Genomic DNA, 23234 nt, shown 5'->3' on the forward strand with positions numbered 1-23234 from the left:
AGCTCTGCCTGCAGGGGCTGGGCCCGGCCCTTGAGACCCAGAGGAGCTTCCCTTCCCTCCCCTCCCACACGATCCGCATCCACCCATCCCGCAGGACTCATTCAAGACTCCAGCCCCGAGGCTGCCGCCACGCCTTCCCGGTTCCCCTTGGCAGGCTTGTTATCTCAACTACTTTAAGAGAGATTCTCTTCTCCCCCTCGACTCCTCTGATGCTAATCTCGCTCCATAAATCATACCCTCCAATCTTTTCATCACCTTTCTCTGATTAAAGCAGCCTGGGGGTTGGGAGCCACAATTCTCAGTGACTAAAATGCTTTGATGTCCAAACTCCTGCCCGAGGCTGCAGCACTGGCTGGCGGTCAGGCTTCACCCTCCGGCCTGGCCTGGCTCAGCCCCATCTACACGGACACATCCCTGAGTTGTCCTGGGCTGTTAGCATGGCCCCGCACCTCGAGGATTTCACAGATCTCTTCATGAATATTTCTCACTACATACTGGATGTCATTATTCTATTGAGAATCAATTAGCCCAAATGTTGTTATGACAGCTACAGAAAAATGATATTTTTAGCTTTGCTTTATGCTGCTCTGTCTCTTCACAGAATTATTGAAAACCTTAAAACTGATATAGTGGCGACACGGGCCTCCGTGGCAAGCCAGAGAGCAGCTGATTGGGGAATGTGGAATCATGGGGAGTACAAGGCTTCTGTCAATGAAACAGGAGCTTGTCAGAAATAACTCCCAGGATGGAAGGTAAAGCATGACCTTGGGCCAGCTGCTTACCCTTACTGAGCCTCAATATCTGCATCTGTAAAATGGCCATAATAATCATCCCCACCTTTAGGGTTGTGATGAGGACTAGGTGTGACAAGGCAGGTGGTGCTAACACACCTGGTATTCTGTGTGGGAGTGTCAAGTTCTGTGTGGGAGTGTCTGTGTGGGAGTGTCAAGTGTTAAGTGACCTCAGACAAGTCACTTAACACTCTCTGTGCCTCAGTTTCCTCACCCATAAAAAGGGATTCATTGTACCTACTTGATAATGTTGTGAGGAATAAATGAGCTAATGCAAGTACCACACTCACACTTAAAAATTCACCTGGCTCAAAAACGTGTCAGCTCTTTCTAATGTACAATGGCTGCCACTATCATCCGTTACCCACCTTGCTCAGCTGACCCCTTAGCCTAACATCTTTCCTTCCCTTCCTTAGATGCTCAAGTCTTCTCAGTGTTAAAAATCTAGCTCAGCTTTCACCTCTGCTACTGTACCTAACAGATGGAGAGTGGGGTGCTGGTTCTAGTAATTGCTGACTGGCCACGGATGAGGCAGTGAACCCTTTTGTCTTAGTTTCCTCCATAGTAAAAAAGGGATAATAGCTTCCTTATGCTTCAGATGAGGGGCTGGCCCTGCCCAGTTCTGCCACTGTGTGGGCAATTCCACTTTCAAGTGCCAGTCTTCCTTGAATGGCCCCAAAAGATCTGTACCCTTCTTCCCCACCCAGGAGCAGTTCTACAGATTTACAGTATACAAGGCAACTGTTTCATGGTAGAAAGGAAAGAAATTCATCTTTGGCCAGAATCCCCAGAGTAGTGGAGGGAAGGGGCAGTTCCAGGATAGCCCCGCAGCTACGTGCTCTGCCAAGACAGGAGCTGGTGTCAGAGAAAAGCGTGAACCCTTCTGAGCACCTTTGCTTCCAGCCAAGTCACGCCCTGCTCTCCTGTCCAGCGGGTTTTGTTCAGCTGGAATCGAACAGCTCCTGATGGCTGGCATCTTTTGGCAGGGAAAGAACCAAAGGAGCATGCTGGCAGAACCCCCCAGGGATGCCCAGTGTTCCCCACGTCCTGTGCTTACCACCCCTAGCTCTCTGCCTGAGTAAATCCTTGCTGTGTTCTAAGGCTCAGTGAGAATCAATCCTTATTTATGCAGCCTCCACAGTCCCTGCATTTAGGATTACCTTCCCCCTCTTCCCCATGTGCCCCTGTCGCACTCTCTCTGGCTGCTGCTGTAGCCCTTGTCACAATAGCCACCTCTAACTCGGTTCTTTGCATGCCAGGCTATCTCCCCACCCTGCTGGGCCACAAGCAAACAGAGTCAAGGTTTAGCTCTACTTTGCTGAGTGTTTTCTGCTCTGTCTTCTCTGTCTCACCATCACACTGCTTCCCAGGCACAACCGTACTCCCTGGAGACGTCTCAACCACTGCCGTACCCTCTTTGGCCTCTGGAAGAGCACCCTGCCCAATCCTGTGTCCAGGGTCACCTCATACAGTTGTGCATGTTGGGCACTGCACTACTCTACTGTGCCATTCACATAGACCATGATGGGAACGAGGTCCCTGTGTGCCACAGTGGCCCTGCTTGTGCACGAGGCCTTTAAAGAATTTCACTGATCCTGGATATTCTGACTTTTGAAGGTCCCACTCCACAAAAAAAATATACATACTAAAAGACACACATATACCTCAGTTAGTATGATTCCTTGCTGTTAAATACTATGAAAAAAATTTTATAATTTGACTTTTGAAATTATTTGGCTATAAGCAGCTGATTTATGTTTGGCTATGATTCTCAGCAGTCATTCTTGACTTGAGAAGAGAGAGAATCAAATCTGCAATCTGAAATGTAAAGCAGCCTTGATGAATTTAGCAATGAACAAAGTTGGCCTAATGTTTGATAGACATTTGATTAAACACCTATTCTTTTTTATCTTACAGTTTTCTTTTCACATTTTTGGAGTCAATAATAATTTCTTACAGAATTTCAATATTTTTATAGGCCTCAAGCATGAGCACAGGCCCTCCCTATTTCTCTCCAGGTGACGGAAACCAGTTAGAACTTTTAAAGACACTTTACTGAAGGAGTAACCGTTAGCAGGTGGTCAGGTGCACCCATTTATTCCTGCTGTCTAAGCATAATTATTAAAGCCCCCTTTTACTCTCAAAGGTGTGCCAGTTTGGACTATCAATTGTATGGTCACCTTATAATAAGGGAAGAAGACCACCTATAGCCCAGGGAAATTCCCTTTCCACCCTCTGCCCCACCCCACCACCTCTAGGAATGTTCTAGAGATAACTACACCTCAGAATCCAGAACTGCCCCTCACCCCACAGACAGAAAGTCTTTCCCTCACCCCCACCTAATGCCTGCTTGCCAGAGTCCTCATTTCCTGCTGCATGAATGACATCTTTCTTAAAAGACTGACAATGGACATTTTCATTTCCTTTGTGAAAACTCCACTCCCATCTATAAGGATATACTCTGGCCCTATGACCCCAACAATACAATCGCAAAATAGTTCCACATTGATACACATCCCAGAGTCTTAATCTACATATCTTTAAATCTTAAATCTTCCACAGAACAAGGCAGAATATCAGTTGATCAGTCCATCAATTTCTCTTTTAGCACCAATCAGATTGTATTGTGACTGTATCCATGGGTGCCCTCCCCAGACTGTGAGTTCTCACAGAGAGATGTGGGTGCCTCCTTCATCTCTGAATCCCCAGTGCTGGTCCCAACCTGGCCCACAGAAATGTTTACTGAAGGATGAGGGAATGAATAAATATGACGGCAATTTTCTGTTAGACCATGAGCTCCTCGAGAGCAAGGACTGTGCCCGTTCATTCCGGTCTCTGCCATAGTATGGAAGAGCCCACAGCAGAGGCTCCCTGGAGGGCAGAAGCTCATGTAACATTTGACTAGATGGACGGCGGGTGGATGGATGGCACAGATGGTTGGATAGATGAATAGTTTGGATGCCCGCTTCAGTGGGTGGATCTGTAGCCTAATGGGTATGCTGGGAGAAGACAGGGCTGCTTTGATGTCAAATGGTTTTCAGATCCCAGCTTCAGTTCCCATGAGGTCTGACTCCCCTCTGGTTCTCATCCTTGGATTCCCAAGAGCATTATATGCATCCTTACAAGGAACTCCCTCCTCTCTGAAGTATTTGAGTGGATCTGTCTTTCTTCTAGCCAAAGGAGCCTGACTCATATAGGAACTATCCTCCCAGGGGAGTCGGGGGGAAGTTGGGGTGGGCAGGACTAATTCTTATCTCTTGATTGTACCAGAGGTAAATGCTCCCCATCTGTGAGGTGGGATAACAGGTTTAAGAAGCACAGCATATTTGCTCCTCTCTTGGTCTTCCCCAAGACAGTGCTAGAAGGCTGGGCTGGTTATCGAGCCATGGGAGCTCTGTTGTGTTGAATGCACCTGTCCTGAGGGGCTGCTGTGCAGGTCTGTGCCAAGTGCTGGGTATGCTTTTGTGAACAGCTTGGTCATTACCCTTGAAGTAGTCCCCCAGCTCCTAGCATCACCTCCAACAGCTGCTGTCTTACCTCAGGTAAGTCACCCCCTGTTCTGGGCCTCAATTCTCCATTTATAAAATGTGAAGTGGGAAAATCACTGACCCTTTCCAGCTTTAACATTTCAAAGTTATGTGACTTGCTCATAGTCATCAATATAATCCAGAGGTAAATGCTCCCCATCTGTTGGGTGGGGTAACAGGTTTTAGCTCCCCAATCCTGATACAAAACCCTACCCCTTTTACTAGCTTCCACAAAAGCACAAGAACAGGTTGTGATTCTATCACATTTTTCTGAAGATCCGTGGGTTCACACACTCCCAGAAGTCATCCTCTTCCTGCCATTCACATGTTTAGCTCAAGTCCACTTTTCTAGGCCAGTGCTTTCCTCTAGGATGCTTTCCCTGTCCTCCCTTTTGGAAATGTCTGCTCTCTCCTGTCCCCCTCCTTCTGGGCCCAATGCCCCCAGTCCTGAGTCTCAGGTCCCCATCTCCCTGCGGTGATCTGATTTCCTCTACAGGCTGTGCGTTCCAGGGGGCAGCCAAGGAGATCTCTGCTCATCGCCTCTCCCCTCCAGGGCCTTGCTCATGGCTCTGCACGTGCCAGCCACCCTGAATGCTTAATGGTACAGACAGCTAGGCAGTGACTTTTATGATGTAGAAGGGTCGTTTACGACAAAGTAAATGATCACAAATTATTGCTAGATGTTTTAAAAAGCCGATCCCAAAGCAGGAAGCCTTATATGGTACAACATTTTTCTGAAACAGATTTGAAAGAGTGTGGGGGAATATGCCTTCATGGAGGCAGGATTTGGGGTGGCTCTTATTTTCTTCTTTCAGCCTATCCGTATTTCAAAATGTTCTAGAATGAGCATGTATTACTTGCAGAATGGGTAAAAGGAGAAAAGCTATTGTAAAATAAGTAAGTTAACGTTTGTTTAGCGAACGAAAGAGCAGGGCTCTAGTGTGTTACAGACCCTAATTCGAGCTGGATCTTAGAGCAGAAGGCATCCCCTGCCAGCCATGCCCCCTCGCCACCCAGCCGTTGCCACTGGAACCCCAAAGGAGCTTCTAACTGTAGAATTGCTAACCTATCATTCATGGTTCGGTAGGAGTCATGGTGAGCCTGCTTTTGCGGACAGCAGTAATCACAGCTCCTCCATGTTCACAGAACTTTAAAGTTTACAGAATATTTTTATATACACGTCCTCATTTTCTCCTTACAGTCCTGCAAGGCAAGTGTTCAACGCGTCCTAGTAACAGAGAAGCAAACCGGTGCCCAAGAGAATAATTGAAGAGGTCAAAGGCAAGGTCACACTGCTCAAGCCAGGTCCTCCTCTCACACTGCATACAAACCTCCAGGCGCTCTGATCAGACAGGGCGTCGGGGTAACCGCCACCCCAGTGGTTCAATCTCCAGAAAGGCAGGTTTGGGGGACAGGCATTTTTTGCCTGAGTCTGCAATGCTCAGGAACACTGCCAAGAAGGTCCCCCGAGAGCAAGCTCTGCGTGAGGGAGCGTGTCTGCCACGGCCCATGTAAACCACTGTCGCGGGCGCGTCAGCCGAGTCCAGGGAAGCAGCCGGCGAGAAGAGCTGCAGCGGCGCCGGCGGAAGGCCGGGCTCAGTTCTGCAGAGACGCCGGCAATGTCTGGAACCCCGGGCAGCAATCCAGCCCCTTGGAGCCGAATCAGGGAATCCATCCTTTCGGGCTGTCCTCCGGAGAAGCACAGCGGTGGCCTCCAAATCCAAGGCGGTTTAAGCCAAGAGCAACTTCCCGTTCCCTTAAAAAAAAAAACTCCTTTGACCTTGGCAAGGTCCTCACTTAGGAATTTCCCATTTGCTGTCACCATCTCGTCAAAAAGCCAATTCTTTCACTCCTCTACAGACCTCGTGTAGATCCACTGGGAGGCATCTACAAATCAATTACATTTTCTTTTCAAAATAGAATTATGATAAGAAAAATAAAATAATACAAAGTACTAGCAAAGATATTAAATATTGAGTTTGTATATGACTTCCAAATAAAATCCTTTAGAATATTTTAATGAGAAACTTGAGTTTGCTTCTGGAAACATTTTTTTAATATCAGGTTTTGTACTGAAAATGATTACACACAATTAATCAAATGACTACACAGATAATAAACATTTTTTAATGAGGATCTTTTCAAATTCTGACAGGCACCATCAATGAGAAAGTTTGTTTTCATAGGTTAGTGATAAAATATTTAAAATAATTTTTAAACAAGTATTCAACACAATTACAATCATATATTTACAGATTCGAATAGGTCTTTACTGAGGAAAGTAATGTTGGAATTTCTTGGGCTGAAGTACATGGATGTAGGAGCTAGTCGAATCTTTGCACACAAAGTATTTCAAAGCGATGCAGCTCTAATCTGCAGAGCAGCCAAGCACCAGCAGAGCAGTCAGGCTGCAGAGCCTGATGTCGCTAAAAGGGCAAAGCAGGCAAGGAAGGACAGAAATATCCAAATGCATGGAAAATGGAGATCCAGGGTCGCTGCTGGAGCTTCACCACTCCCCTGCCCCCAGCCTCTTTGACCCCCATCCTGCTCTAGGGGCACCTTAGACACCTGAAACACAAACTCCAGCCACCCCTGGGGCCCCTTGCTCACTGTGACAGTGGTGTATTTCAAAATCAATTGAGATAGTAAATGTCCAGGTGGAGGGCATTTCCTTGACCATGGAGCAGATCGTTTCAGCAGAACCGAGAGGGCCAAATGCCACTCATCCTGCCAGCCACTTTTAGGAACTGCTGGATGTCCCCACCAAACCCTTCCAAGGAATCCAGCCCAGATTGCCCCCTGCCGGAGACAACCAGCCCATGAGTTCCAGATACCCCAGGACTGCCTGGCTGTTCTGAGGGTGGATGGGGATGGAGAACAGTATTTCCTGGCAGGTCAGGTGAGCAGCTCTGGCTTAAGGCTCCCACCTGCTAAGAGAAGCTGGAAGGTCTGGCATTTCCCAGGAATTCTCAGCAAGCTTTTGGAAGAATGGTGGAAAGCTGAGACTGGGAAGGAGAAGCCAGGGGAACAGGGGAGAACAAAAAGCCTAACAGCCTTGGAAGGTTCAGCCTGGTTGTTCCCAAAAACCACACGCATATCAGGGACTTGGTGCAAGTGGGATCCAAAAGTCCTTTCCCTCTACTGCACTAGGTCTCCAATGGCCCTCTGAAAGGACCTGAAAAGGGCACTAGGACCAAGGATCAGGTCCAGGCCACCATGGAGGCATCCCCATGGGGATGTGAGGCATGAGCTGCATCCTTCTGTTGAAGAGTAGGAAATGGGGGAGACAAGGATGAAAAGGGGAGGAGCAGGTGGTAGGAGAGGGCTGAGTGGAGCAGGAGAGGGCCAGCTTGGGGGAGAGAAACAAATGTTGAAGACAGAAATGGGGATTCAGAGAGGAGAGAGGTGGATGCAGAGAGGCAGAAATGGAAAGAGATGGAGTGAAATGGAGGAAGACAGATACAAAAAACCCAGAAGGAGAGAGCCAGAGAGAAGGGGGGAGGCAGCTGCGGGAACAGAGAAAGAGGAAGCCGGCGAGACGGGGAGAGAGAGTTCCTATCCGCCTGGGTTCTTCAAACACAGGATGTGAGCGACCTTTGGAGAAGTCGCTTCGGCGAAAACGCTAACCCCACCGGCAAGTGCAAATGTAAAGAGGCCCTGAGAGCACTTTGTGCAAATATCAGGCCGGGAAGTGCTGCGCCTGCGGAGCTGCCGGAACCCTGGCGCCCCCACGCCCTCCGCTGCGCACTAATTCACTTTGCAGTCACCCCCTAGGGTGGGTCGGGCAGGCGCGGGCAGGCAGAGCTCAGAGGGCGCAGAGCGCGGCGAGGGCTAGGGGTCGCGGCCCTGCCTAATGGAGCAAAAGACAGATCAGCAGAAGCAAGGCAGGTGGGGCTGGAGGGGGAACGCGGGCAGCCGGCACGAAGCAGCGGAAAGCTGCAGAGACAGGAAAGCACTAGGCTAAGCCTTGGGAGGGAGGATGAGCAAGACGTCCTGAGCCTCAGTTCCTTCGTCTATAAAATAGGAAAATAAAGCCTTTCCTGTCTACCCCCAAAGAGTTTTTGGTGGCTGAAATGTGAAGGGGTTTGGAAAACCATAAAGTTCATAAATGCTAACTAATAATGACGGTGATAATAATCTCATTACAGCTATAGAAGTGACTGGCACTGTTCTAAAGGCTTTACATACACTTGTTCATGTAATCCTCTCAACAACTACCTATGCCTGTTTTACAGATTATAAATTGAAGCACAGAGAGGTTAAATCACTCATCTGTGGTCACACAGATAGTAGCAGGCTAGAGAACCCTGACAATTTGGTTTCAGAGTCCATGCATCATTATAGTACAGGGGCACATTTTATTAATGCCCACATTTTACATTGAGGAAAAAGACATTCAAAAAGTCTTTTTTTGACTGCCTTGCCTTACGTCCCATAGGTAGTAAGTAACAAAACCAGTGCTTGAGTTTTCAGGCACAGAGGAGATAGTGGAAAGAAGGTGGACTCTGGGGCAGGCGGACTTTCGTTCAGTGTCTTGTTCTGCTGCTATGTGAGGTTGTAAGAGCTGATGTAGCTCTCTCTGATACGGAACACTGACCAACTCTACAAGGTTATTGCAGAGATTAAACAAGAAAAAGTCTATGAGGAACCTGACACATAATTTGGTGCTCAGTAAATTCATTTGGTCAATATTTATCAAGCATTGTGCTGGGTCCTGAGGATACAGTGATGACTAACTCAGAGACTTGCCTTTTTATAGAAGAGACAGAAAACAAGTAAACAACTCATTACAGATTGTGACCAGGAAGGCGAGGAGGAAAAGGAAGACAGTGCTGTAATAGATTCACACGGGGAAACTGGCTCAGAGAGATCTGGGAAGGCCTTTCTGAGGAGGTGACATTGAAACTGAAAAGTGAGATGGTGCTAATCAGGAGAGGAGCTGGGAGTCATGTCCTATGAGGGAGGACAGCCAGTGCAAAGGCACTGAGGCAGAGGAGAGCATGGCACACTCTAGGAACTGGTGGCAGAAGCACAGTGAGTGGGAGAACAGTAGCAAAAGAGGGGTCAAAAAGGCAGGCAGGGGCCGTGTAAACCATGGACTTTATCCTAAGCTCAGTGGGAAGTCATGGAAGGCAAAATTTTGAGTAGGAGTGACATGATCCAATTTACACTCTCAAAAATCACTCTGGCTGCCAGGTGGGGACTGGAGAGGATGGAGAGCAAAAGCAAGAAGTAGTTAGGAGGTGAGTGTCTATCTAGGCTTGAATCAAGAGTTCTCAATGGAAATGGAAAGATATGGATGGATACAAAGCTATTTAATTATATGAATGCTATCTGCTCAAACTTTCATCACCGGTTCATGCTATCTGGTCTCAGACTCAGTTTCCAGTGTAGGAGAATGGGCTTAACCAGTTCCACTGGGAACACAGAGCAGTGGTCCTCAGAGAGCTATTGCTGGCTTCCCTGCCCAGTTGCTTCCTAAGCTAGTTGGGGATCAGGCTGGCCCACTGCCCTGTCCAAGGCTATACATCAACGCGCAGAGCTTGGACTGCAGGCACTGGCCCCAGGACCAGAGACCAGCTAGGTCTCATCTATCGTCCTCCTGTCTGCTGTGTTAAGTCCTTGAGGGTAGAAGAAATGACCAACTGTAGCCCCTCCTTTCAAAGGTGGAGTTTTCAGGGGAGCAGGTCACTCTGGAGGAGATTTCAGGAGAACAAACAGGGCTTATCCTGCTGTGTTTCTTTAAGCATTTGTTGTTGAAATGGAGGTTACAATCCAAGCTAATTTGAATAACAGAATCATAGGAAAAACACCCTCTAACCACAAAAATGAATATTCAACATTCCCACCTTATCTTCTTTGCTTTGTAGGGCTGTTTCTTAGCTGCATATTAAATGGCCCCTTCATGTGAAGCTGGCAGAGTGGTGGTTTTGCAAGACAGAATGCTGCTGGGCTAAGGTGCTGAATTCAGAACATAAGTCATTTTTGGCCCCCAGAATTTCAAGGATCTTACAGGGACAGGCCTCGCAAACACGGGGAAGGACTGGGGAGAGTTTGGAACAAGATCATGGGGAGTGTTGAATGAGAAATGAATGCTCCTACAAGCCCCAAGGCCAAGCCAGTAGTGGCCCCGGTGACTCACAGGGACCCCCGGGAGAGGAGCATCTGACATGTGAATATCTCAAATGGTAGCCCCGCTCAATGAGTACTGCATGCCTAGAAGTGCCATTGCAGAAGTCCCATGGGTTGCGTTTACATTGAAAACTGAGCGTCCCCTGGATTCAGCTGGCCCTTGGGAAACACTCAGGGCACTGATGTTCCCTTTCACCCACTTCTCCCAGCCAAACAGAGCTTCTGTGTCCTCAGTTACACACACTAGACACGCCACGTGAGTGGTTCCCTGAACACAATGCTAACTTTCCTGTCTCCTTGTTTTTGCATCTGCTGTGCTTTCTTCCCAGAATGCTTTCCTCTCAGTTGGACTCCTGGCAAGTACCTGCTCCATGTTACCTCTGCTTGCATTTCCCGACACCCACCCCTACCAGGTTCCCATAGAACTTACACACTGTGCTGTAATTATCTGTTTTCACACCCTCCATCAAACTAGATTATAGGTTCCCCAAGGGAATCTCTGCCTCTGCAGCACTTGGCCAGAACCCGACGCAGAGCTGAGGCCAGTCTGAGCTTGTAAATGCACAAATGAGACATGTGTAGTGTTGAAATGGGACTTGTGGGTGACACAAGGTAGAAAAATAGTAAATATGCTGGATGACAGAATCAGGATCTCAGAAGGTCTGACTTGCTGGATTAGTGGGTTTAACCCAACAAGAGAAACATTTTATAACAATAAATGCCACTTGCTACACCTGTATTCCAAGCCAGTGGCCTCAGGATAGGAGCCGGGGGAGAGCAGGCAGAGGGAGAGTGCTGGAGCAGCCCCGTCCATAAAAGAAAAGCCTGAAGAGATGGGCACTGACAGGTATGGGACAGGCTGCCACAAACTATGTCATCTTAGGCAGAATTAATAGAGGTATTGTGCCTAGAACAAGGTGGGACATATCCTGATGAATTCCAAAGAGATGCCAAATGATATCATATGAGGAACATCTTAATGGAGTAAGATTAAGACATGAAGAAGATCTGGCATCAGATCTCCAAGGGGTTGGCCAAGATGGGCAAGGGCAGATGGGTTGTGTGGGGGGGGCTTCAAGAGGCAAAATAGGGCTGATGGTCAAAAGAAATACTGAAAGTCAAGCCCACCCTAATATGGGCAATATCATCTCAGGTGGAAGTGAGCCTTCCACCCCTGGAGGTGTGCAAGTAGAGGCAGGACTAAGGATTTGGCAGAGATGCTGTAGAGCTTTGCTACTTCTCCAGCTTCCTTTCGTACTATTCTCCCCTCCTCATTGTGCTCCAGACATACTGGGCTCTTTGCTTGTGGTTTCGAAGCCACACCAAGGGCCATTGCATGTGCTGTCTCCCTTGCCTGGAAAGCTCTTCCCCTAGATATTGGCATGTCTCCCTTCCTCACTTCAGTCATATGACTGCCCATCCATCATCTCCAGAGAGGCACATTCTCTGACCATACCAACTAAACCTAACATCTATTTGCTTATTGTCTGCCTCTCCTACTACAATGTAAACTCCTTGCAAGCAGGATCTGGGTCTTATTCCGTGCTGCATCTCCAGTGCCTTGAAGAGCCTGGCACATAGTAGGTACCCATTAAATATTTGCCAAGTGAAAAATGAACTATCTCATTTATTCTCCAAAATAACTCTTACTCAATTTAGTTGCTACAAAAGCTTCTCATGGAAGGATATAGTAGAGAAATGGCAGTTCAATGGACAAAGCATGGAGACATTGGAGGGAGGGAACTCACCCTGACCGCCAGGCACTATGCCAAGGGCTTCATGTCCACTGTTTCATTGAATCTCAACAACAAAGATACGAGGCAGGGTTATTCTCCTCAAATTGCAAAGCTCAAAGTGCCCTGTAACATTAGGACCCAAGCAACAGAAACAATGCTTGCTAATGGAGGCCAAAGGGAATTCAATGGACAGTAGGAAAGGGTAATTGAAGAAAAGGGTGAAGAGCCGTATTTCAGAAAAGAGGGGAAGCAGATATAACCCCCCTTGGTCAGGGGAGGTGAGGAGAACTTGACTAGCAAGCTCATGAACAGTGTCCATATGGAAGATAGAGTTGCCCTAGGGAAATGGTGATGCTATTACCAGACAAATGGAGAATGGACAGAGACAGGCAAACACAAGATCAGACCCTCACAGAGGGTGGGTCCAACCCCCTGGTTTTGCAGAAGCCCAGAAAGGGCAAGTGTGGTCACACAGGAACAGACGTAGGACTCCTGGCTCCTGACTGGGTGTGAAAGCCAAGTCCCATCAGCGTTTGGTATCCAGATCCTATTTCTTCATATAAGTCCTTAAGTTACAACTCTTGTTCTCATCATATTTGGAGGTCTTAGCATCACTGTGGACTTTCTTTAAGTCTCTGATTCCAGGCCCTAAAACACACACACATAAAAACTTTCATAAAGTTCTTTCACCATAACTCTGATGGCCACTGGCTCTCCAGTGAGAACTAGCATCGCCGACTTCAGGAAGTGACTGTCATAACTAATTTATTTTCATGTCTATTAGGAAGCCCTCCCGGGTTGGTATAATCCATGGATACAAGCCCACTTTACCTCTACTAGAAGGGTTTAAAAAATGAAATTAGACATGTTTTTGAAGCAAAATATCTCACAGTTAACTCCCTGGTTCGGCACAAATTCTCTTAGCATTCGTGACCAAAGGAGACTCCTCCAAACCATTTCCTGTCATCTCCTCTGAGCTGTCAACTTTGATTACTCCTTTCCTGGTACTGTGCCTTGTCTTAGAAAGGAATAATAAATGCCCTTCTCCCCTCCTTTCTGAATCTAGGACTCCAGCACTTTTTATTTCCTGCTTTACATAAAACTTTTCAGAAAAAAATCTCAAAGGCTGTAATAGCAGCTTCAATAAATCACTGGAGAAGGACACTGAGACTATTTCTGGGCAGTGACCCAGAAACTGGCTTGTTGGTCCAACATTTGGTGAGGCCTACTATGTGCTGGGCCTTGGCATTAAATTCAGCACTGAGTGAGACTGAGGTCCTGCTTGGAAGAGTTTGCATTACAGTAGGAGAGGCAGACAATGAACAAATAGACATGAGGTTTAGATGGGGTGGTCAGGGGCTGCGCCTCTCTGGAGCTAACAGAAGGGCAGAAATACTAAGGACGGAAGCGAGGGAGGGAGACACGCCAACATCTATGGGAAGAGCTTCCCAGGCAAGGAGGCAACAAGTGCCGAGGCCCCGAGGAAGGATGTGCTTCGTGTGACTGGGAAGCAGCAGGGAAGTCAGTGCAGCCGTAGGTGCCCTAGAACTGCTCTCTGTGGCCCCCCACAAACTGAACGGCCTCTTCTCAACCCTTCTCCGACTGACCTCTGTGGCGACATTCCCTCACCTTCTCCTCATGTGCCTTCCTCGTGCAAGCGCTCTGCTCACCTGCTCCATGCAGGGAGACTGCGTGCTGGTCACCACCGACCCCAGTATCCAGAGCAGTGCCTGCACGTAACAGGCACTCAATAAAGAGCTGTTGAATGCAATGAATGAATGAACAAATCCTCATTTTCTTGAAACTCTCTGGATCCCAGTCACCCCAGCATCTGCATCCCAGCACAGAGCCAGGCACACAGCGCTTTCACCATGTGTGGCGCGCTGGAGTGAAGTCACACCCTCACCTCTCTCACCGCTCCTTGCCCAGCTCCGTGACGGTCCCGTCCTCTCCCTCCTCCTGATGGCCCCTCATTGAATGTGTGAGTTCCTTGGCGATCTGTCCTTGTTCCTCTACTCTTCCCACTCCGCAGAGAGAATGTTCTGTGAGTGATCTCATCCCCTCCCACACTTTCAGCTTCCAGCCCCCCACACTGAGGCATGAAGCCCAAAGTGGGGAGGCGGCAGGGTGTCGGGGGAGGGGGGGAAGAAAAGTAAAACTGTTGAGTTGGAAGTCCTCAGGCACCTCAACGCTTGGCAGGTTGAAGGTGTGGCAGAATAATGGATTGAAAATTTAATTTACATTTTGTTTTTCTGAACGTAGGAGAATCAGAGAACTGTGCATGTTTTGTTCCCTGAAATTTTTCCTTACCAGTTCTAAGAAAGCACCCAGGACTTCATGGCTCAGGGATGTGGGCGTTGGCTAGGGTGCAAGCAGAAGTAGCCTGAAGCCTGGCACCTGCCTTTGAGAAGACCATTCTAGATCGGTGCTTCTCTACCTCAGCACCGTTGACACCTGGAGATGGAAGTCTTGGCTCTGAGGGGCGTCCTGCGCCGGGTACACTGCTGGGCAGCAGCCCTGCTTGTAGAGCCAGTAGCACTACCCACCCTCCACCTGCAAGGTTGACAACCAAATGTCTCCTGGGGGCAAAATGCCCCTAGGTGGGAATCCCTGTTCCAGATGATCCCCAAAAAGGCAGGGAATGGGCCCTGTGGAAACTGCCAGATGTGGGGATTGGATAGCTTCCCCTAAACCGGGAAGGGGGAATGTTTTGAGGTCCCTGGAGTCACAAGGACCCTTGTCTCCCCGTTCCTGTTACAGGATAGGCCACAACCAGTATAAACCATTGGTCTCCTTTCCCAGCATCCTGCTGGCATAGCATTGCCCCCAAGCCTTCCAGGGTGACATCAGTGTGTAGAAGAGAGTCCTGAAGGCCACCAAGGCATTTGGGGTGTAACTTCCTCAGGACTGCCCCACTCTGTCCAGAATGCTTGCTTCCATGCATCCCCATCGTTCCCCACCTGGGTTCATGGACCAGGGACCTCTTAACACCCTCTGTGCCCCGAGCTGCTCTTGGCTGTCCCCTTATTTGCTGTCAGGAGGCCCTGCTGCAGCCAGACACAATCTGATCCTGTGGGAAGTTTGGCAATTAATGATAGGGTAACTTTTGACAAACTGCCTAAAGCATTCCCCCAGTTCCCTAAATGTCTTCAGTCCTCCAAGACTCAACGTTCTGACAAAGGCTGACATCTTTGCTGTACCTCTGCTCCCTCCTTCACAGAAAGTTGTACTCTGCTGAGTGTAAGAGAGCCAACATTGTTCACTGGCTGAGATTTCAACCCCACCCCCTCCAGATGAACCAGCACTCTATGAGATCTCCCGCTGCACCAAGTCCTTAGGAGCCAGTGACATTACCTGAACACATCAGCACTTCCCAACAGCCGCTGGCAGATGGCTGGGCCCCAGGGATCACAAAGGTGTTCTCTCCACCTGGTAAATCCTACCAGACAAACGGAGGGTGCTTTTCTCTATATCCTTCTCTGCCAGGAGTGTCTGGTAATTCCTGAACATCCCTGGATTCCCATCTAGTTATCTAAGGCACCCCAAACTCAGAGATTGCTGTCTCCATTGCTTTGGGCTTATTTTGTATCCTATAATGAACATACACACTTGTCTTCCAAAATTCTTATGTGCAATCATAGATGGAGTCACATACAGACTCTGGGACTTGGAAACAATGCCATGAACCAACAGTTCCGTAATATGCTCCCTTAAACCACTTTTTGTTTGTAGAGGGATCCTTCTAGAATGCTTTCTCAGAAGGTTCTATAATTCTTTCCTAAGGGTTCCTTTTCTCAAAGCCTACAGTGTACTGAGGAAGAGGAAATGCCTTCCTCTTGGCGTAAGGCTTTCCCATCAACTTCTTTGCCCACTCCTCAAGTACAGGATCACCCAAGTCAGCATGGGTTCATCCCCTAGGAGACTGCTGGCTGAAGTGTGTCCGAGGCTGTCTTCTCGCCTCCCAGCCTCTATGTAATGGTAAACACCAGCATAAAAGTCACATTGTTCGCTTGGGTGTTAACCTACCCCTTATCTGCCTACTGCTAAATATGGTGCCCAGGGGATATGTGGGGAGACTGCAAGACCATCTGTTAGTGGCAAAGGCAGGCTAACACCAGAACTAAGGGAGGCTTGTTTCCACTGGGTGGCCCCCTCTGTTCAGAGGTGCTGCAATGATGCTTCACCCCAGCAGTGTCACAACACCCGACCCCCCCCCAACTCCCCTGGGAAATCATAGGCTCCCCCCATGTACCCCATCACATAGCCCAATCATGGTCATTCTCTGCGCTTAGCCACAGAGATCGCATCCCATCAGAATTTGTAAGGGAACATGCCAAGTAATGGTCACAGAAAGACTGAAAAATATCACCTATGTTTGACATAGCTCTTCTTTCATTTGCCGGACCCTCTCCCCGAGGCTCCGCTGGCCTCACAAAGGTCTGGAATTGCAGAACGGTAGCTTCTGTGGGAGGGCCCTGGCCATAGGCAGGTTTGAACCTATGATTTCTTGGGCTTGCAGGCTCTGACCTTGGGCCATTGCTTGCACATTCTGCCCGATCCTCCCCACAGGTAGGCTCTGGGACCTGCCTGGCTGGGTGCCCAGAGCCCCACCTGTCCCTCCCACCAGTGACAGAAGATGCAGATAGTTGTGCCATCTGAGCTCGGCTTGTGCCAGGTCCCCAAGGGCCCACTGAGCTGCCCTCTTCCCTCAGGCCCCTGGGAGTGGAGCTCTGCCTTGAGTCTCTGCCTGGTAGACAGGTTCACCTCCACAGCTTCTTCAGCATCAACACAGATCTCCCTGAAACTTGTTCTCCAAAATATTTTATGATAGGGAGGACCCTGGCCAAGGGCCTTGATAACAATGGGCTAACCCCAAGTTAAAGCCCTTCAAAGTCTTTGCTGCTCACTGCAAACCTGCTTCCCCTCTGGCCCAAGGGTCATGACTCTACAAGGAAAACCCACAATATAATTAATTTCCCTGGCCTTGCACAGGCCTTGTTCAGATTTTCTGTCCTGTCCCTTCACCCCCCATTCCTCCAGCCCCCAACAAAGAGGTTCTAGATGCCCAGGGCAGACAGTACACAGATGGACTGATGGGTAATATAATCCCATGGGTTTGGAAATAGTCAACTGTCTATACTGATTAGTTAGTGTCACCTGGAGAACAGTTTGAAGACTTCTCTTAACATCTGTTTTAATGTCCTAAATCAGCACGCACCTTTTTGGGGCAGCCTCTCTGCTGGGTGCTGTGCACAGCCCTTTCACAGATCCCGCCCCTCTGTGACCTAGATAAAGGCATCCAGGGCCGACAGAGTAGAAGGCCAGGAGCCAGAATCAGAACATGAGAAGAACTCACTAGCTGGAGCAACCAGACAGGATGGGATGTACTGAGGACCCACTGGGGGCCCTGGACTTCAGCAATGCAGTGAACAGAGCTGACACAAAAGGGCCTCCCACCTCCCACAACCTCATAGAAATGCTAAGGAAAATACAGCATAAAGATTACAAATACATAGTCATGCTTAAGAGAAAGAACTGGAACTCCCAGGAGTCAGATAAAACAGGGACCTCAAAGCCAACGCAGGGAGCAGAAACATACTGTGGTGGCCTTCATGAGTTGGGGGTGGGATTGTAATATTCACAGGGGCAGCACTGTGCCTCCAACCTGCGCAGAGTGAGAGCATAAAGCTCTCAGCAAGGGTCAAGAGAAACTTTTCCAACAGCCTTAGGAAGCATGGCAAAATGCTAGCACTATGGATGGAAACAAATTTTAAGTTATCTGCAAGAACTCAAAATACTAGGTGACTGTCAAGTGTAGGTCTGAATTTGTATTCTCTAGATAGCACAGAAGTCCCAAGCAGCCTGCCTCTTGCGCGCGCGCGCGCACACACACACACACACACACACACACACACACACACAGAATGATTTGAACCATTAAGGACATTCCACACCCAGTAAATAGCCTGAATATCCATTAACAGAAGTAATAAATTATAATGCTTTATACAATGGAAAAGTATTATGCAGCATTTAGAATGAATGATGTATCAACATGGATAAATTTTTTAAAAACATAATTTTGCATAAAAAGGAACAAATTGCAGAAGGATTAGGCTTGTTTCTTTTTCCCTGTGAATTCTCTATAATTACTTTGTCTAGTTCCCATTCCCTCTCTCTCTCCCAAAAAGAGCTATTAGGATCATGTTAAGCTGAAATACTAACTTAGAGAAAAAATTAACTTAGGAAAAAATGAAATAGTTATGAGGTCAAATTTTCCCAGCCAGGCATGTAAACAGACTTCCCATTTGTTCAAGATTCTTTCAGTTTCCTTCAGGGGTGGTTAAAGGGTTTTTTGTTGTTGTTGATTGATTTTTTTATATATGCCTTGGACACTTTTTGTTAAATTTATTAGTAGGTATTTTACCTTTTTGTTGATATTATAAATAAGCTCATGTCTTCCATTATATCCTCTAACTAGTTGCTGTTTATATATGTAAAAGTTAATGATTTCTATATATTTATTTTGTACACCACTACTTCATTGAATTTTCTTCTTGTTGGCAGTAGTTCCAAAGTATGTCTTTCTAAGTTTTCCAAATATATAATAATATCATCTGAGAATTATAATTTTATTTCCCCTTTTACAATTTTCACACTTCTAATTTCTTCCTCTTATCTAATTTCATTGACTGCTGACTCCCATACAAAATTCAATGATAGTGTTGAAAGTAGGAAGTCTTCTCTTGTTCCTAACTTTAATACAGGATCTTCCAGCATTTTCCTAGTGCAGATGATGTGGTTTTTTTTCATTTAAGGAAATATCCTTCTATTCCTATTGTAGTAAGTGCTTTTTTTATAAATCAAGAATTGATCATTTCTTTTCATAGGTGAATCATTTCAATATGATGAATCATCTTAATTGGTTTTTTAATGTTAAACCAGCCTTGCATTCCTAGAGTAAATTCCACTTGGATATAATTGATTATAGTCTTATGTGCTGCTAATTCTGTTTGCTAATGCTTTATTTAGAATTTTTTAATTGGAAGTCATAAGTGAAATTAGTCTGGCATTTCTTTTGTGTGCAGTCTTCACTGGGATTTGGTACTAGTGTATGGTTCCATTCATTTAAACAATCTGGATATTTTCCTCCTTTTCAATTTCTAGAACAGAATAATTAATATCAGAATTATTCATCTTTAAAGTAAATAAAATTCTTCTGTGAAACTATTTGGCCCAGTGCCTTTTGGGATATAGCTCTTTAACAACTTTCTCCACTTTTCCATGGATATCAGCACATTGAAAATGTTTGTGTCTTCTGAAACCACTTTGGTGAATTACATTTTCTTAGAAGATTCCAGTCTTTCTGATTTTCACATTTGTGTTCATGGAGTTAAGCAAATGGTTTTTATGATTAATTCCATCTCTGAGTTAATTTCTCTGTATTATTTCTTATTCTGTGTATATTTGCCTTCTAAATGTTTTCTTTATTAGAGCTATAAATCTATCTATCTCACTATTGGCTTGTAAGCCTTTTCTGGATTTTACTTATTCTATTGTTATTCTACTTTCAACTCATTAAATTATTCTTTCACGTTACTTTATTACCTTTTCTTTCCGCTTTCCTTAGGTTTATTTTGTTATTATTCTTCTAACTTCCTGGGTTGAATCCTTGCTTATTGAACTTAGGGTGGAGCATTTATGGCCATGCATTTTCCCTCTGGCACTTCTAGCCTATCCCCACTGCCCCTCCACCCCGGTGCAGCCTGGGTTTTTGGTTTTCTAGTTTTGTTATTTTTCTACCTTATTGAATTATGATCTGAAAGTGATGTCTGCACTATTTTATTTGAGGGAAAGATTTACCGAGGTTTCATTTGTAGCCTTATATATGGTCAACTTTTGGAAATGCCTCCTGGGCACTTAAAGGAAAACTGCAGCCGAGGAGTTCTATCTTCTGTCATATGTGTGCCATACCTTGTTAATTATATTATTTAGGTCTTATTTATACATCTTTGCTTTTTATCAACTTAATCTGTCAACAGAAAAAAGTAAACTCTTCTATTAGTTTCTTTCACTTTCTCCTTTCACCTCTTTCTTCTAAGTTTTGTTGCTTTGCATGTGGTTGCTACTTTATTTGGTACACAGTTCATAACCTTCGTTACATTTTCCTTGCAGTTAAATATATAACATACGTATAATACAATTAGTATCTATATGAATATGTATTATATTCTTGGAATTGAAAGTTCTCTTCTCTGTCTCATTTCATGACTTTTAACCTGAATTCCACTTAACCCGATATTAAGGTGGCAATCCCACTGCCTATGCCTTACAACCTGTGTTAATTTCCTGGGGCTGCAGTAATCATGTACCACAAACTGGGGTCTAAAAACAACAGAAATTTATCAACTCACAGTTCTAGAGGCTGGAAGTCTGAAATCAGGGTGTTGGCAGGGCCACGCTCCCGCTGATGGCTCTAGGGGAGACTCCTTCCTCACCTCTGCTGGCCTCTGGTGTTACCCAGCAACCCTTGGTGTTGGTGCATCACTCCAGGCACATGGTCATATTCTCCCCACGTGCCTTTGCATCAGCTTCCCTGGGTACGTCTGTCTCTGCATCCAAATTTCCCCTTTTTATAAGGACAGCAGACATACTGGGTTAGGGCCCACCTGAATGATCCTTTTTCAGAAAACATTTTGAGATCTCCCAGTAATGAGTCTTCTCATTGCTAAGATTTCTCTGTTCATTGTTTTGTCTTCTCCTCCTTTGTTGAGCTCCTGCGCAGTCTCAGCTGGCTTTGCAATCCTAACTTCGCATAAATTAGAGTCTGGGGTTTAAGCCTGACTTCTAGTTTCACTAAAAATAGGGTCTACAGACTTTTTCGACTTGTTGTTGTTTTGTAATACTTTTCCAAGAGGAGAAGGGGAAAGTGCTGTTTTACACAGCCACATATTGGAAGTCTTTGGCAGTTTCCAAATAATAGTGATTAATTCATATTGCTCTTAAAAGGTTGTCAGATCAGAGCAAATATATCTGCGGGTCCTGTTCAGCCCATGGTATGGCAGCATAGGACTTCTTCATTAGTGCACAGCAAACACAAAGTGGTGGAGTACCCCCACCACTGCTGATAGAATTAAGTTAAGGACCTAGAGATGAGAGCATCCTGGATTACCTGGGAGGCCCTAAATCCAATAACAAGTGTCCTTAGGAAAAGAGGAGAAGACAGAGGAGAAGGCAATGTGGAGAGAGACACAGAGACTGGAGTGATGCACCTCCAAGCCAGGGAATGCTGGCAGTCACTGGAAGCTGGAGGAGGTAAGGATCAGAATCTCTCCTAGAGTCTCAAGAAGGAACCAACCAAGTCAACATCTTAATCTCAGAGTTCTGGTTTCTAGAACTATGAGACAATATATTTCTGTTATTTTTAGCCACTCTATTTATGGTCCTTTGTTACAGAAGCCACAGCAAATAATACACCCAGTCTGAATCCAGGCTTCACCAGCTTCAAGGTATGTGACCTTGAGCAAATCTCTGGGATACAGTGGAAGGAACTGAGCTGGAAGAAAGCATGCCAGGATACAAAGCTTTGCAGCATTGTGATAGGGCACTGGTAGTAGCTATGTTATATGTAGCTACAGAGGACAGGGCTAAGATCGGGGAGCAAGGTTGGGCCTCAGGTAAGGGAAAGGCTTTCTGAGAGTCAGAATAATCCAGACATGCAAAATTGTCCAGCTTGAGTGATTGCAGGGCCCTGTCACTGGAGGGGTGCCAGAAGAGACAAGGACCACCTGCATGTGAGTAGTAAGAGCACAAGGCCAGAGTCAGAAAGACCTTATTCTTGCTGCTTACTGCTGGTGACATTTGGCAAGTTACTTAAAGTCTCTGAGCCTGAGGAATCTCCTCTCTACTATGGGGATAATAGCAGCACCAAGAGTTGTGAGGATTACATGAAAATTACAACCATAAGAGCACATACTATGTGCCAGCACCATGCTAAGCTCCTCTACCTATGTTAATTCACTTAGAAATCCTCACTGTAGTGACTGGCACTGAAGTGCTCAACGAATGGCACCTATCATGATTCTGTTGTGGTGTTTTCAATGTCACAGTAGTGTTCTTGACCTGCAGGTGTCTTATGGATTTAATTTAGAGAGTCCACAACTCTTCTCAAAGTGTGTGGCACAAGGTGTGTGTGTGTGTGTGTGCGTACATGCTTTTCTGGAGTATGGTTTCACAGCTGTCTCCTGATTCCCACAGGGAGCAGTGACCCAGAAAATCATAGAATATCTGCTTTGGAGGGAAATGGACTCTGTGGCCTAGGAGATCCCTTCCAGCCTGGACTTTAATGAGATGGAGCAAAGGTGGCTGCATTCAAACGTGTGTCCAGGACGAAAGGAGCCTGGAGTTCTGCCTGACTTAGGGACCCTGCTGCCTCCCACCAGATCCTCCCCTCCTCTCACTGCCGCTTATTAGCTATAGGCAAATTTTGGTGGAGGAAGCAGTAGGAGAATAAAAAAGAAATTTGCAATTTTGATGCATGAGGGGCAATTTCTGCAGACAATTCATGGTGCCCGCAAACGCCCACCACCTCCGGGGCTCCACCTGAAGCCAGCGAGCATCATTTTCCGTTCTCGTCTCTGAGATAATAAGTGGGAGAGAAGCTTCATATTTCAAATCAAAAGTATTTTCCAACTAGAGGAAAGTGGAAACTTTTCAGGCAAATTTCATATGCAGCAACACAATTTCCTCCTGTTCCACTTCTTTTTTCACCTAATACATGATAAATATTCAAGATCTCCTTGAAGCATGAGCAGAGAGCTGGGAGGTAGGATTGTCAAAGCTGCTGGGTGGAGGCAGCCAGCAGGGCAGAGGGCCTTCTCCTTCGAGGCCTGCCTGAGTACCAGCCTCAGCTGCTGGCTACCCCCCTGTTCCTGGGAGAGGCCTTATCTCATGAGGCCTTATCACTGCTAGAAAGTGCTTGAGGAGATCATTGAAAATCATTGATCATCTCAATGATTGTCCCCAGAATTCTTTTCAAACAAAAGCCC

The 23234-nt window shown here is 46.5% G+C and overlaps 1 long non-coding RNA gene across 3 annotated transcripts in view; it reads right to left on the reverse strand.

Moving 5' to 3' along the window:
* Positions 1 to 23234, reverse strand: part of LOC108409306 (uncharacterized) — a 370244-nt gene that overhangs the window by 219897 nt on the left and 127113 nt on the right. The window contains exon 5 of one of the 3 annotated variants that reach the window (XR_012130126.1): positions 3141 to 6205. The exons of the other annotated variants lie outside the window; for them this stretch is intronic. This is a non-coding gene — a long non-coding RNA (uncharacterized lncRNA). Of the gene's footprint in view, positions 1 to 3140; positions 6206 to 23234 lie in introns of those variants that run through there. 3 annotated transcript variants of the gene reach the window in all.

This window comes from Manis javanica, chromosome 4, assembly GCF_040802235.1.
Source record: "Manis javanica isolate MJ-LG chromosome 4, MJ_LKY, whole genome shotgun sequence".
Lineage (NCBI taxonomy): Eukaryota > Metazoa > Chordata > Mammalia > Pholidota > Manidae > Manis > Manis javanica.